Consider the following 15,843-nt stretch of genomic DNA (forward strand, 5'->3'; position numbering starts at 1 on the left):
ATTAAAACTGGCCATGTCCCCAATATCTGGAAAAGCAGTCTGTTGTTGTATAATTACAGAACCTTCAGCCTCCCAAGTGTATTGTGTAAAGTGGTGAAGAGAATTGTCACAGAACACATTTAGATGGACACAGTGAATATCCTTCTCCAAGAATTATACCAATGCAGCTTTTTCAAAGGTAGATCTTGCATGTTTAACTTCATAATTTATTGAGAGTGTGACTCTCACATAAAAGAATTTATTTGTCAGTACAGATTATCTTGAACTATCATTAAACCCCATTACAGAATCACAAACATACTCAGAATATAAAGGTAAAATTAAACAACTGTCCACAATTGTCTACAAGGTCCTGCACAGCAGTTACGAATGGGAGGACAATGGTCCTCACCATCCCCCATCGCCAATGACGTCCTGCAAAGTTTTGCCTTAGAGCCAAGCCTTTTGACATTCTTATCTCACATGTCAGTACTGACTCTAATGTCCAGATCACCAAACGTGCACATGACTACACCATGGGGTCAATGTCCTTAATCCTGCTGATACCTCCTCTCTTTAAACAATACTTAATGTCACACAGAAATGGTGCAATAAAAACAGTCTTGCCTTTAGAGTAAAAAGATGTAGCATTGTAGCATTTGGCAAAGTACATCACCAGTTTTATATACCGTTGAAGGACAAAAACTAAATGCTGACAAAACAGTAAAAGATTTTGGAGCCTTTATGCATGACATCTTTTTTTATTCTGATCAGAAACATAGCAGGGGTGGGGCAAAATGGGTGTCCACCGTGGGCATAAAGTATTAGGGTCACTATCTGAAAGTACACTTCCTTCATTCTTTTCTGTGCCAGTATTTCTTAATGCAGGTACAGAAATATACTTCAGTCGTGTGTGTGTGTGTGTGTGTGTGTGTGTGTGTGTGTGTGTGTGTGTGTGTGTGTGTGTGTGTGTGTGTGTGTGGCAAGCTATATCAAGCCATTTGCTACAAATGTATCTGATGGCTTGCTACTGTATAGAAGCAGAAGTCCCTTGTTCTTTATTTATTTTGAAGAGCTGAAGAACAGATCCACCTGGTAGGGCCAGACTAAAGGAATGAATCTTTTTTTTTCTTTAATTGGCTCTTCAGCTGAAGAACCGATGGGGCTGCATAGGTTAGATGTGTTGCTACATAGGTTAGTACTAGGCTATCTGCCCTTGTGGGCCATTTTAAGCTTAGCCAAGCTTTCCATGCTGAAGGTAAGAATCATCAAAGGTAATTAAACAGAAAATGATCCTTTTATTCCACATGACCTTCTTTTGTTACCCTTTTGTTCTATTGCCATGACTGAGTTTTCTTCTAAATGACTATAAACTCTGCTGGCATCGATTTCGACGATACAATATCGGAAGGCAAGTTATTGGTTTGTAGGTTTTAGGATATCTAGCATGTTCACCCTTAAGGAGTATCATTTTTTTCCTGTTGTTAACCAGGTTGGCATATGTTCAGGGAGCGCATATAAATAGTTGTTACTCATGGCTAAATATTCATGTAAAGATGTTAATACTTTTAGCCAGAAGTTAGGTACTGCATATGGACCTGGGGTTTTCCAGTTAGGAGCTTTTCTTAAATTTGTTTAAAATTCTCTTGCCGTTACTTCATCCCATTTAATATTCTATACATTTCAGCTTCTTATTCTTTCTTTCACTTCTGTCCATTCATCATCTTTGTTATGTTCCACATGATCTTCATAGATATTTCTCCAAAATGTGTCTATTTCTTCTTTTTTGAAGTGTTTCGATTCATTTTGCCTTGTTTGTCATTTCTCTATAAAACTGCTTTGGGTCATCAGTAAATTGCTTATTTTGTATTTTTTTTATATTTATCTGCATATCTTCTAAGCGTTCCTGCCTGTGTTAATATCTTTAGTTTATTATTTGCGACAGTGTATGTAGATCCTGGTCTGTTCTGATAGTGCAGGTTGATTTTTATTACCCATATCTTTGAGTATTTTTGCTGATCTGTTTCCTCTCCTGTACTTTTGTAACAGTCTTAATTGCTTTATAGTTTTCTCTATTCGACATTTCCATGATGGCATTTGATTTCTCCCCTTCCTTTCACTTCCTGCTCTGTGTTTTTGTGATAAGACTTTATCTGTTATTAATTTAGCTGCAGAGTAATATATCCTGTTTATTTCTGCTATATTGCATGAATTTATATGAACAGTCCTGATTACTGTGTTCATTTGTTTTATCAAAGGTCTTAACATTTTGGGTATTATTCGCTTTCTGTAATGTATTTCTTTCATTGATTTTAATATGTCTTTTCATCTCTATTAAAATAATCAAGCAACACAGTCTTCAGAGTTTGCTGATCTCTGGGCTTTGTCTTGGTTCCTGTGCTATTCCATATCCTTATTTGGATAAAAGGAAGTGTCTTTGTTCACCAGTGGGAGTGGGGAGCACTGAGAAGCCTATTTGTCCCTAGAGGAGTGGTTCCAGCCAGAAACTTGTAGTCTATTGGCCATTTTGGGTCAATTCCTAGCTCTTTTCAGCCCCCTGTAATAAAGCCCGCTTTAGAGCGTTTTTTCGCTTGTATTCAATTCAGCACCACTCCTCGTGGTGTCCTGCAGAGTTCTACAAGCAGCAGAGAGCAAAAGAGTGACTTTTTCCTGATTTAAGTATTTTTTCTGGCTTTTTGATTATTTACTGCTTAGCGACTGCATTTTCGCCTGTTTATACAGCTCTGCATTCTATTTAAACTGTTTTTGTGTTGATTAACTGTTTTGCACTTTTAAAAAGTTATTTGTTGCTTAATTTTACCTGTAGGCTAACACACTCAAGTGCGCTAGCCGTTTAAAAGCATTTATAGCATTTACTGTCTGTTTTTCCTCTGTTTTCTGCAAAAAAGAAAAAAAAAAAACAAAACAAAAAAAAAATCTTGTTTTCCCGCCTTACTGAACTAGAATAGTCCAGTCTTCAGAGTTTGCTGATCTCTGGGCTTTGTCTTGGTTCCTGTGCTATTCCATATCCTTATTTGGATAAAAGGAAGCGTCTTTGTTCACCAGTGGGAGTGGGGAGCACTGAGCGGCCTATTTGTCCCTAGAGGAGTGGTTCCAGCCAGAAACTTGTAGTCTATTGGCCATTTTGGGTCAATTCCTAGCTCTTTTCAGCCCCCTGTAATAAAGCCCACTTTAGCGCACTTTTTCGCTTGTATTCAACTCAGCACAGCTCCTCGTGGTGTCCTGCAGAGTTCTACAAGCAGCAGAGAGCAAAAGAGTGATTTTTTCCTGATTTAAGTATTTTTTTCTGGCTTTTTGATTATTTACTGCTTAGCGACTGCATTTTCATCTGTTTATACAGCTCTGCATTCTATTTAAACTGTTTTTGTGTTGATTAACTGTTTTGCACTTTTAAAAAGTTATTTGTTGCTTAATTTTACCTGTAGGCTAACACACTCAAGTGCGCTAGCCGTTTAAAAGCATTTATAGCATTTACTGTCTGTTTTTCCTCTGTTTTCTGCAAAAAAAAAAAAAAAAAAATCTTGTTTTCCCGCCTTACTGAACTAGAATAGTCCAGTCTTCAGAGTTTGCTGATCTCTGGGCTTTGGCTTGGTTCCTGTGCTATTCCATATCCTTATTTGGATAAAGGGAAGCTTCTTTGTTCACCAGTGGGAGTGGGGAGCACTGAGCAGCCTATTTGTCCCTAGAGGAGTGGTTCCAGCCAGAAACTTGTAGTCTATTGGCCATTTTGGGTCAATTCCTAGCGCTTTTCAACCTCCTGCTATAAAGCCCACTTTAGCGTGCTTTTGCGTGATTTAGCGCGGAGTTGCCCATAGAGCACCATCAGGCAGCGCCGGTTAAACAAGGTTAAACTATTTCTGGCTCCGTAAAGTCTGCTCTTCAATTTTTCCCTTAGAACTTCTCTACTTGCAATCTAAACAGTCTATTCTCTATCTCAAAAGCTCAGCACTTGCTCCTAAATCATTTTTATATAGGTAAAGTACTTATATACTAAACAAAGTACTACATTAGCCTAGAATCCCCTTGAGTACCCATTTCCCTATAGGTCCCTTCTGACTCAGTTACACAGCAAACTTTTTCACTTTTTCTAGCATGTCGAAGGGTCAGTTGCTAGCGTCCTCTCCTGTTCAGCTGGTGAATCTGGGCTTCTTGAGGCAATGTTACAATTGCCTCATGTACACAGACAACCCACTCCTTCTCCCACAAAACACAAATACATGTGAGAGATGCAACTATATAGCCAAACTGGAGGCTGAGCTCTCTCAACTCAGGACTGGCAAGACCAGACAGGAGGAGAAGGAAACCACGCACACCACAAACCCAGTTTCACATAGAACTATCACAACTGCAAAACAAACACATAAACACACAAAGACATACTGGAGGCACTGATCAAAATCTACCAAAACTACAGAGGCCTCCAAAGCAGACACCCAAGCAACTGCCACCTCAAGACATAAGACATGCAACACATAGTTCTCAAAGTCAGTGTGCTAAACAGTCACAGCCCTTAAGGCCAAACACAATGCCAGACACACTTGTTATAGGTGACTCCATAGTCAGACACACTGACGTCCCACTCACCAGACTGAACAAGGAAAAGATCACAGTAAGCTGCCTGTCAGGCGCTAGAATCCGCCACATAACACAAGCACTCAGGTCACTCCACAGCAAGTACAAGTATGACTCAGTCATTGTCCATGCCGGTGTGAACGACCTGAGATGTACCTCCCTGGACTACATGAAAAGAGACATAGAGGAGCTCTTAGATTATGTAGCCCAGGCCGGTATGACCCTGACCCTGAGCAGTATCCTACCCTCACCAAGAATGATGCCACAATACAGAGACAAAATGATCAGCTTTAATAATTGGCTTAATTACTGGTGTCATTCTAAGGGGATCCAATGTCTGTCTGCCTGGGATGACATGCTTGACAAGCCATGCTGCTTCGCAAGGGACGGCTTGCATCTGTCACCCCTGGGCTTCCGGATATTGGCAAAGGCTCTTGCCACCCCCATAGTGCCTTTTTTAGGCAAGGCTCAAATGATAAACCTACCGCCCTAGAAAACAAAAATGGAAAAAAACTAAGGGTAATACTGCTCAATGCCAGAAGTCTAAACCTCAAGATGCACGCCCTTGAAGCCCTCCTCAGTATGGAGAACATCGATGTCTGTGCTGTGACTGAAACCTGGTTCAAGGCTCCTGAGAGCACCCCAGCACTATCAGGTTATACCTCATATCATGCGTTCCGGCCCCAAAATCCGGACTGAACCACAAAAGGAGGGGGAGTATCCATATTCATAAAGGATACCCACACCTCCAGGTTAGTGGCAACGCACGAAGCATCGGAGACCATCCAGGTGCAATTAACCATTGGTAAAACTGCCCTACAGTTTGTAACATGCTACAGACCACCTTCTCAAACTCAGGAAACCCACACAGCCTTCCTGAAGACACTGGAGAGTATGAATGTCTCTCCAAACACCATCATATTGGGTGACTTCAACTACCCAAACATAGACTGGGAACATTACTCAAGCCCCAACACCCTAGCCCAAAGGTTCCTGGAGTTCATAAACTCAAATGCTATGGAACAACTAATCACCATTCCCACAAGAGGAGAAAATATACTAGACCTGATCATCACAAACATGGGGACAAAATGCTCCACACCAGAAGTATATCCCTCATTGGTGAGATCAGACCATAAATTAATCTCACTGGAGATCCACATCCCGCCCCCACCCCCAGCTAAAAAGACCACAGTGAAGAACTTCTCAAAAGCAAACTTCACACTTCTTAAGACTGGAGTGGTATCCTTCAAGGCCCCCGAGCCAGTGGAAACCACAACCCATGCTGCTGAAACCCTTACAAATGCCTTCTACGAGCACCTCCAGGAATGTATGGATCAAGCAATCCCTAATAAAATCAAGACCCTTTCCACCAAAGGCAAGCGCCCGGTCTGGTGGACCCCAGCCATAAACAAACTCTACAACAAGAGGAGAAAGCTACTACATGACAGAGCAAAATCCCTAAAAGGGAAGGCATCTCTGATCAATACTAGCAAAAACTACGATCACTCATAAAATCATCCAAGGCCAACTTTGAGAGAAAAATCGCTAATGACACAAAAGACAATCATAAGGCCTTCTTTAGCTATGTTAGAAACCTGGGTGGAAACTCCCAGATATGCTCAGAATTAGTCCAAAATGATAAAAAAATCACTGAACCCACAGACATTGCCAACATACTGGCAGACAGGTTCAGTGCAAATTCCCCCCCCCCCCCCCAAAAGGAGAAATATCTATCCCACCAGAGTCTAGCCTCCCAAACATCTCAGATGCCCAGGTGAGACCTGCTCTCTCTAAAGCAAAAAACACAGCATCAATGGGACCGGACGGTGTCCCCGGCTGTGTGCTACACGAACTCAATGAGGAACTAAACCCACACATAAGGCTGCTGTTTAATCTTAGCCTTACTACAGGATACGTACCCAAAGAATGGCGTACGGCAACTGTGGTCCCACTCCACAAAGGCGGTGCTTCCACGGACCCTGGAAATTACCGCCCCATAAGCTTGACGAGCTTTGTCTGCAAAGCTATGGAGAGGATCATAATGGAACTCATAAATAAAGACATTGGGGACCTACAGACACTGGATCCTACCCAATTTGGCTTTGTCAAGGGCAGATCCTGCCTCTTGAACTTGGTCGACTTTTTCGAAACAGTCACTAAGGCCATTGATGAGGGTAAGGCAGTTCACACAGCCTACCTTGACCTAGCAAAAGCGTTCGACACAATACCCCACTCGGGCATCATAGAAAAGCTCACCAGCTTAGATGTAAACCCATATGTCACAAGATGGGTTGCAAACTGGCTCAAGGACAGAACACACAGGGTTAGAGTTGCTGGTGCCATGTCAGACTCTAAGCCAGTCACGAGCGGTGTCCCACAGGGCTCAGTCCTGGGCCCCCTCTTTTCGGCATTTATTTTTCTGAAGTGCAGGCAAACATAGGGGGATTGTGGCTGACAAAATTTGCAGATGACTGCAAACTGGGCACCATAATTGACACTCCATCAGACACAGACATCCTCCAGAGAGGTCTCATAGAAATGGATAACTGGTGCCAGAGCCATGGCCTTAAGCTAAATGCCAAAAATGTATAGTCATACCCTTTGGGAAAAACAAGGTAACCCCTAATTACCACATAGGTGGTAATCCATTAAACACGGAAGAAGTTATCAGGGACCTGGGGACCCAAGTTGACAGTAACCTCTCTTTTGACACTCACATTGCCAAAGTGGTTAGGAAGACCTTCTACATTGCCCACCTGATCATGAAGGGATTCACATCCAGATCAGGAGAGGTCATTGTACCCCTGTACTCTTCACTTATCAGACCAATGATTGAGTACAACGCCCCATTCGGAATGTACCTTACCCGACACCTGCAGCAGTTGGAAAGACCCCAAAAGTTCCTCACCAAAAGGATAAAGGGGCTCAAACATATGTCATACGATGCCCGACTGAAGAAACTCCAGCTCTATTCAGTCGCATACCGTCTGCTCAGAGGTGATCTGTGCCTGACATACAAGGCCATGTCCAACCCGGAATTAATGGACATGCTCCACCTCAAAAAATCCAAATCCACCAGAGCCACGAGAGCAAGAGACTTAAACCTCAACACGGATATAAATAGGATGTGCTGGGGGGACAGATTCATCACCCAGAGACTCCCTACACTATGGAACAGAATCCCAGTCCATGTGAGGCAGAGCCCTTCACTGACTCTGTTCAAGAGAAATCTTGACGAGTGGATGGGAGATCGTAGGTTTACCCCGGGAATCATCTCTGTGTCACTGCTGGACAGAGGCACAGCAAACTAATGGGTATAGTATTCTCATCCTAAGGGGTGGTGAAAGCCACACACACTCTGGCTAGGCTTATAAATGCCCTAGGGAAGATAGCCTAGTATGAACCTATGAACCTATGAACACTTCCCTTAGATCATTTTTTTTTCTAAACTAAGGTCACATTCTTTATTCTCTATTTCCTGTGGGCATTCCACAGAAAGTTCCAGAACATCCTCTTCAGAAAGTTCCAGAAGATCTTCCTGTGCCATATTTTCTTCAGCTTCACTCTGTGTCATCCACTGCTCTTTCATATGGGAACTCACTGGCCTATCACTCCACAACACTGACTGTATCAGAGCTGACCACGTTTTCTTGTTCCTTTCCTTGCTGTGCAACTCCAGCTGAATTTTTCTACTGGCTTCCTGCAGTAGGCTCTAAAGTATCTTCATATGGTAACTGATCAGATGCTTCCCACTCCACTGGTTTCTCCTTAATTTGGGGACTCATTGTTCTATCATGCTATGATGTTATCAGAGTTAGATTTTCAATACTAAATCCTTCACATCGCAGGTAATCCATAAATTCAGTTTTATATGTCTTTAGTTTCTTCATTACTAATCCTCCTTTCTACTTTTCCCCTTTCTATTTTTTTATTGTAAAATTTTCCATATCCAGATGCCTTTGCCTGTGCTTCTCTTCAAATATCTTCAGAGCTGCTTTTTTTGTATTGATTAGTTTGGCTTTCTTCTTTGTATAAATGTTACACCATATGAGATCTCTCTTTCTTTCCCATGTCCATGTTTTTTTTTTATACCTTGTATATTTTGAGACTTCCTCAGTCACTTCTATTTCCTGTATCACAGGAACTGTAGCTTACAGTATTAATCCTTGATGCTAACTTACAGACAAACTGCTTTGTACACCAGGATTCTTTATGAATGTTTCTTATAGGTCCATAGATTAGTGCTAGGCTTATTGCCTTTGTTGGCCATTTTAAGCCTAACCAATTACCCCATGTGAGAATCAAACCCTGCACCTTGTGTCTGCAGGGTAAACACCTTCACCATTCTCCCACCCTTATAGATTGCAGTTATAATTTTTACCTTGTTACAGCATGGAAAGTACAGTTGGAATTATTAGAATTTTTTCATTTTCAGCAATACATCTTGGCTCATGCAAGTTTAATTGTGCTGCATCTGTTCTAGCAAATTCTTGCATTCTGGAGTTCCAGACAAAAGGAGAAATTAAGGAAAGGATACATAATATCTGTCCGTTTAATTAATCTCACAGTCAGCATCTGTAGGAGAATATCGAGGAAAGGATACATAATATCTGTCCATTCGATTAATCTCACAGTCAGCATCTGTAGGAGAATATCGAGGAAAGGATACATAATATCTGTCCATTCGATTAATCTCACAGTCAGCATCTGTAGGAGAATATCGAGGAAAGGATACATAATATCTCTCCATTCGATTAATCTCACAGTCAGCATCTGTAGGAGAATATCGAGGAAAGGATACATAATATCTGTCCATTCGATTAATCTCACAGTCAGCATCTGTAGGAGAATATCGAGGAAAGGATACATAATATCTGTCCATTTAATTAATCTCACAGTCAGCATCTGTTTTCCTTGTTATTATGTCTTGAGAAGCCCACCAGGATTACTCTAAGTCATAACAACATTATCACCTAAGGTGTCTATAAAATTATCACTATATATGTAATTGATTTATGCATTGTACATGCTAAAACATAGCTCTGTGATTAGAAAGGGAGTTTAGTTTTCCTTCCTTATATTTTATTTAGCTGTACTTATTTTCCTGTCAAAGGACATTTTGTTCTCCAAGATATACTCTTGAAAATTGGTTACTTATGTATTATCACAACCAGATTTCCGCACTGCCATAATTCATTATGTGTGTGCAGAAACAGGTTTCTTAACCTAAAAAGGGGTCTGTAAAGAAGTAAGCAGTAGTCTGTCTCAGTGGGTAAGAGCCAGGAAGATGAGTAATGGTGAAACTTTGTACCTCTGGGTGACCCGCCTCATTGCTTTTGTAACTCCACGGTGGCACAACACTTTATACTAGCTGCATTTCACATTACAATGTTAGCAAACGCAAAGAGAATCATGAAATAGGGTCTATATTTTAAAGTCAAAGCTTTTGGTAATTGAATTCCTAAAGCTCAACACCCAAACAGCAAAAGCTGTAAACATTGAATGGCCACTTCCGTGAATTCTTTCGTAGGGAAAGAATTTGCTTGCCGGAGAAAAAAAAAATTCAAACACTAATTGAGTGGGGGGCTTCACCCCCTCACACCCTAACTAAATATACCAGCTCTGAGACTGCTCTATAGTGGAGAAAACGGCAGATTCCCAATAACAGCCAAGCGCATTCTTTCCCTATGAAAGAATTTCATGTACTGGCCATTCGATATTTACAGCTTTCACTGTTTAGGTGTCGATCTTTAGGTATTCAATTACCTAAAGTTTTGATCACCTGATATAGACCCACAAAATACACCTTAACTTGACATGGACACTAATCATGAAAAGCCAATGTGCCTGTAGGAAAGAGTAACAAAAGGTTCTGTGATTGTTGGGGGACTGCCACCTTCCTCCACTGCGGGACTCCTGTCGAGGACTGTTAGACTTTAGTGCATTTCACACACATATTTGTGTAATTCTGAACTTGTTCACTGGCAAAAAGGCAGTTACAGTACTAAAAAGAGGTCCTGTACATGCAGAGGGTTTCAGTAAAATTTGTCCAAAATGTAACTATCGCAGATTACATTGTGGCCACAGAAAGGGCTTTAAAATGGGCTGCTTCTCTTGTTGGGAATGTGCTGCCTTTCACCACTTGTAACTTTAAGGATGAGTGGCAAGCAGTAGGCATGTGAATACAGCAGGAAAGGATGTTACCAGGGAAGAGGAATGTTACCGTTATTCCTCTGCTTATGTGAAGAACTATGTGACACATTAGTACCTAACAGTTGACGCACCCCTTCTTAGGTGAACAGACCTCTTCACAAAAACTGTACAAATAATGGCAGTGCGGAAATCTGGTTGCCATAATACGTAAGTACCAAAAATTGTCATATGTGAGGCAGGTATCTGTTACAGTAAAAGGCTCATATCACATTTCTGACACTGTGTGGAATTAAATGTCTTCTACATGTAATGTGCTTTTTTATAATCTCAATTACATATGATAAAATAACTGTTCTATTATGACTGTTGTGACCATTTTTATATATTCATGTCACTGGTTAACATGGCAGCAAACCATTTCTCATGAGATTGCAGATCTTAGTATACTATAGATTATGATCAATTCTCATGCACTTATGGAAGTATCACATTTTGGGTCATCAAAGTAATATAATGTATATTTACGGTTATCAGTCATTTAAGTGCTTATGTGATGTAGACCTTTTTAAATATCTGAAGACACCGATAAAACTAATAGCAGGCTTAGTTATTCAGAGAATATATGCATATCTATGATGAATTCAATTTGTACTAGAATATTCACTGATGCGTCAGATATGGCATATCATGAAATACTGGACCAGACTTTAAAAACACATGTAGCATTGTGGGAGTTTCTGCACTGAACTCTGTCCCCTCTGTGATGTCCTGCTGGGGGTCAAAGTATGCCTAACTGTGTACTACATTACGTGAATGAGACAAGGCTATGGGTAATATATGTCAAGTGTACATAATGAGATTCACAAGCAGTTTATGTAAATGAATATCAGTAACCATGCTTAGAATAGTTAAGTCCAAAACAGAGCTGCCGGGATCTTCAGAAATCAGTTATCCCTACAGGGTCACCTGTACATTGGCAATAACACTGTGCATTCTCAGTTGTTTAAGTAATATAGATTTGAGCTGTTTCTTATGTGGGGCAGAGAATTGTACACAGCACTAGTAGTCATGAGTGGGGTCTCCATCCAGCACCTACAGACTCCTGGTGTATCTGAGCAGAGGTCCACCTATATGTCAAAACAAGTGCAGCAGGCATATGGACTTTCCAACATGTATTGCCTTCAGTACTAATTTCACCATACAAGTGGAGAGCTCCCCATGTCACATATCCCCACTGGCCATTAAAGGCTGCTCCAGTGCTTACAAGTTTTATATTAAAAATTGTAAGTACATTGGCACTGCACACAAGGAGAATTTCAAAATGGGGACTAGGCCTCCACGAGTCCTCATCTGCATGGCACGAGAATTTACACCTCTATCCTTAGACTCGGGCACTACATACCCATTTGTATATTATGCGCTGTTATTTAAACTGTCCTCTAGATGTATTAGCAGCACAATGTCTTATTGTAGAAGTCCTTTCTAGGAATAACTGCTTGTACATCTTGTTGTATTGTCTTGCTGTTTGTCCTTTCAGGTAAACAACTGTTTTCTTTCTCTAACAAATCATTGCTTTTTTATCTGTTTAATATATCGTAGTGCACGGAGCGCAATAATTATGCTCAAAAATCAGATGAAAAGATAAGCCTGTTACACACTCCTATAGTGCAAGATCTGACTGTAACAATGTTTTCGGAAGAGTGCAACAATGTAACACACCCTCTAAGTGCTGTGATGGTGGGTATAAGGGAAGGGATATTCATTTGGTCCCTGAATATCTTCCCTCCTATGTCCACTGACATTTACAGTTGTTAGTCTGTAAGTAACTTATTTAAACTAGGTCTCCCTGACATTTTACTTTACTTGCTGTCTATGCGACAGAATGCACAAAGTGCTTTAATGCATTTTATGTTTTTGTTTTGTAACTGATGGTATATGGAGTTGATAAGTTTATGATTAGTCTCACCGATCACAACTCATTATTGTGTGTTCTCAGCACAGATGCTGCAATTCACCTTGAGGGCAGATTTGTTGGCATTCACGTCTTGAACAAATAACGTGGTTATGATTGGACACCCAATCATAGACCTCTATATTGGACACATTTTACATCTGTAACTAGGTCATAACTGAGAAAGGGGCCCTGGGGCTCCATTTCACCTGCACGTTAACCAAACAAGCAAACCAACAACTTCATATTCTCATTCTAAGGGTGCCAACTCCCCCTGCTGACCCCCCTGTGTCTAATGAGTTCTCATCTTTAAAGTAAACTTTGGTGAATTCCCAATGTTTCATTTGAGGTATATACAAGTAAGGTATCCAAGCCAGCTATTAAATACTGACAAGTAAACTGATAAACTCCACGAAACTACGAACAAGCAAGCAGGAACACTATTAGAGACAGCTTTATAATATAAAATGGTTTTAATAAATCCAGATAAAGTACTTTATTTATTAAATTTATTAAAACCATTTTATATTATAAAGCTGTCTCTAATAGTGTTGCAGCTATTAAATACCCAAGTTTGCTCATTAGAACTGCCTTGTCTAATCTGAAAAGGAACGTAGTACTTAGGCAGACATAAATGTACCTGTCCAACATATAGCAGCACGTCAGATAAACTTATCAGACTACATATCACTACAAGTTCCTGTCTAGGGCAGGGAATGCTCCCCGAGGGTGTTCTGCCCACTGTACACTTCCTGTCACAACTTCCAGAAATCCTGAGATATTATCCAGTAATATTCATAAATTCTTCTAAGAAGTGCTAGATGAAATTCAGGGACCTGCCAGTGTGATGATCTATGACTCCCAATGATGACCCCAACATATCTAATCTGCTTATCAATAATCTTGTCACCAACTATAATCAAACACCCTTTAGATGACTTAACAGCAACAAATCTTTTCCTGGATCCTTCATAGGTAGGAAAATATCCCTTTATAAATATGAGCTTTATTTATATTGAATGTTGATATTTTTCAAACTGAGTGCCTTGCAGGAGAGTATTTGTAAAGGATAATTTCTAATATAAGGGCATATTTTTGGTATTTTGACTGGGCAGTTTAATCTTTACCATTCTAGAAAGACACTGTCAAGCTTATGTGATCCAGTATTTACAATATCTAATGAAAAATGTACCGCCCATACAACATTCTGATTGACCGTGGACCCCACTGTCCATTGATGACCTCAGGCTTTCTCATTGACCATGGACCCCACTGTTCACTGATGACCCCAGGCTCTACAAGCATCTGAGCTAACAAAGCCATGTCTTTACCAATTAGAATTTTATTACATAATAATTATACAGTATATTACACTGCAATGATACAAATAATTTCAAACCAATTTCTGTTATGCGGTTTGATGCCAGCTTTAACACAGGAGAAAAACCTAGAAGCTGTAATCAATAGAACTGCTATGTGACTATAACCTGTAAGATGCATGCATTAATTTAAAACCAGAAAAATATATTTTTTGCAGTATATTAGCAGAACTTTTATAGTTCAAAGATTGTATCATATCCAGACCAGCTATAAAAACCTATACCTTCTGACGTTGATGCACTGTGCTGCAAATCTCCTACAAAAAGCCAAAAAAACTTTATGTTGCATGTCTTCAGGCAAAATAAAACTTTGATCAAAGAGACTCAAGTAGAAGAAATACTCCAACTCCACAGCCATCATACTTCATCAACCCATGTTTCACACTTTGCTGCCTCACAGCAAGAGGTTCTTCACTTTGATTCTCATCTGGGGTGCCTTCTGTTTGGAGTCTGCATGTCCTCCCTGTGGTCACGTGGCTTTCCTCCAGGTGTTCCTGTTCCTCCTACATTACAAAGACTTGCAGTAGGTGGATGGAAACTCTAAATTGGTCGTAGGTGCACTTGTGTCCGTGAAGTGAATGGTATGAATGAGCCACTGTGGCATGGCTAACCAGCAGGCGGTGAAAACCTTGGCTTGAGATGATTGTCAGTGTTGAAGTTACACCCAGACCCCAGATGCAAAATGGGAAAAAGGGGGTGAGGATGGATGAATAGATGGATTTGGTGACCGGGAAAGTCTGACTGGGCAAGAGACCCATCTTCAGTAGAGGCCTGGGGTGAAAAGTTCCAGTAGTGCTCACAATCATGAAAACATATTACATCAATTTACATTTTACATCAAAATTACAATAATGATAAAATATCAGATGCTATATACAACAGGAATTATAAGCATATGATACAAAGGAGAGAGTTGGTGTCCATTATGTACATTTTTAGGAAGATTTACTTATAATGAACGAAAGGCAATATAATAAACAATATTTATATGTTGTGGAGATGAAAGTGAGAGGAACAGAAAGTGGGTAGATAAAATGGTATTTTATTTTGGGAATTAAAGGGGGGTAGTGAGAGGGGGATGTGGAAAAGGGGATAGCTATGAGAGGGTGTTAAGAGATGAAATGGGTTGTAGGAGGTTGTGAGTGTAGGGACACAGATGGTAGGAGGGAGCAGGGAAAAAATAATTTGGAGATTAGTTACTGGTTTTAGGGCATGTGCAAATCCATGATTTATAAAAGTAGTTTGTTTTTTAGTTCAGTTTTGAACTTATTTGTATTCTCTATATTGATGATACTGATGGTTTACTCTATAACTACCCTTAGTATCTGATAGGGGTGCATGGAGGCTGGACACATCACCTGAGATGTGTCCTGCTTCAACACTTTCAACTGTGCAGTGATGCATGCAGGGAAGGATAATGCGACTGTCCAGTGATGCATGCAGGGAAGGATAATGTGACTGTGCAGTGATGCATGCAGGGAAGGATAATGTGACTGTGCAGTGATGCATGCAGGGAAGGATAATGTGACTGTACAGTGATGCATGCAGGGAAGGATAATGTGACTGTACAGTAATGCATGCAGGGAAGGATAATGTGACTGTGCAGTGATGCATGCAGGGAAGGATAATGCGACTGTGCAGTGATGCATGCAGGGAAGGATAATGCGATGATGCAGTTGCCAGAGCAGTTAGACTGCAAACTGCCCTACTGGATGGGTTCCTTCATTAAGGTGCAATGGTTCAGTTGTTAGCATTGCCACCTCACAGAAAGAGGTTCTCTGGTTT

General features: G+C 40.5%; 1 protein-coding gene across 1 annotated transcript in view; it reads right to left on the bottom strand.

Annotated features, from left to right (window-relative positions):
* The window catches only part of EPHA6 (EPH receptor A6), a 4,848,151-nt gene that overhangs the window by 2,267 nt on the left and 4,830,041 nt on the right, over positions 1 to 15,843 (bottom strand). The window lies entirely within an intron of this gene.

Source organism: Protopterus annectens, chromosome 5.part0 (genome assembly GCF_019279795.1).
Source record: "Protopterus annectens isolate FY-2018-M chromosome 5.part0, PAN1.0, whole genome shotgun sequence".
In the NCBI taxonomy this organism is placed as follows: domain Eukaryota; kingdom Metazoa; phylum Chordata; order Ceratodontiformes; family Protopteridae; genus Protopterus; species Protopterus annectens.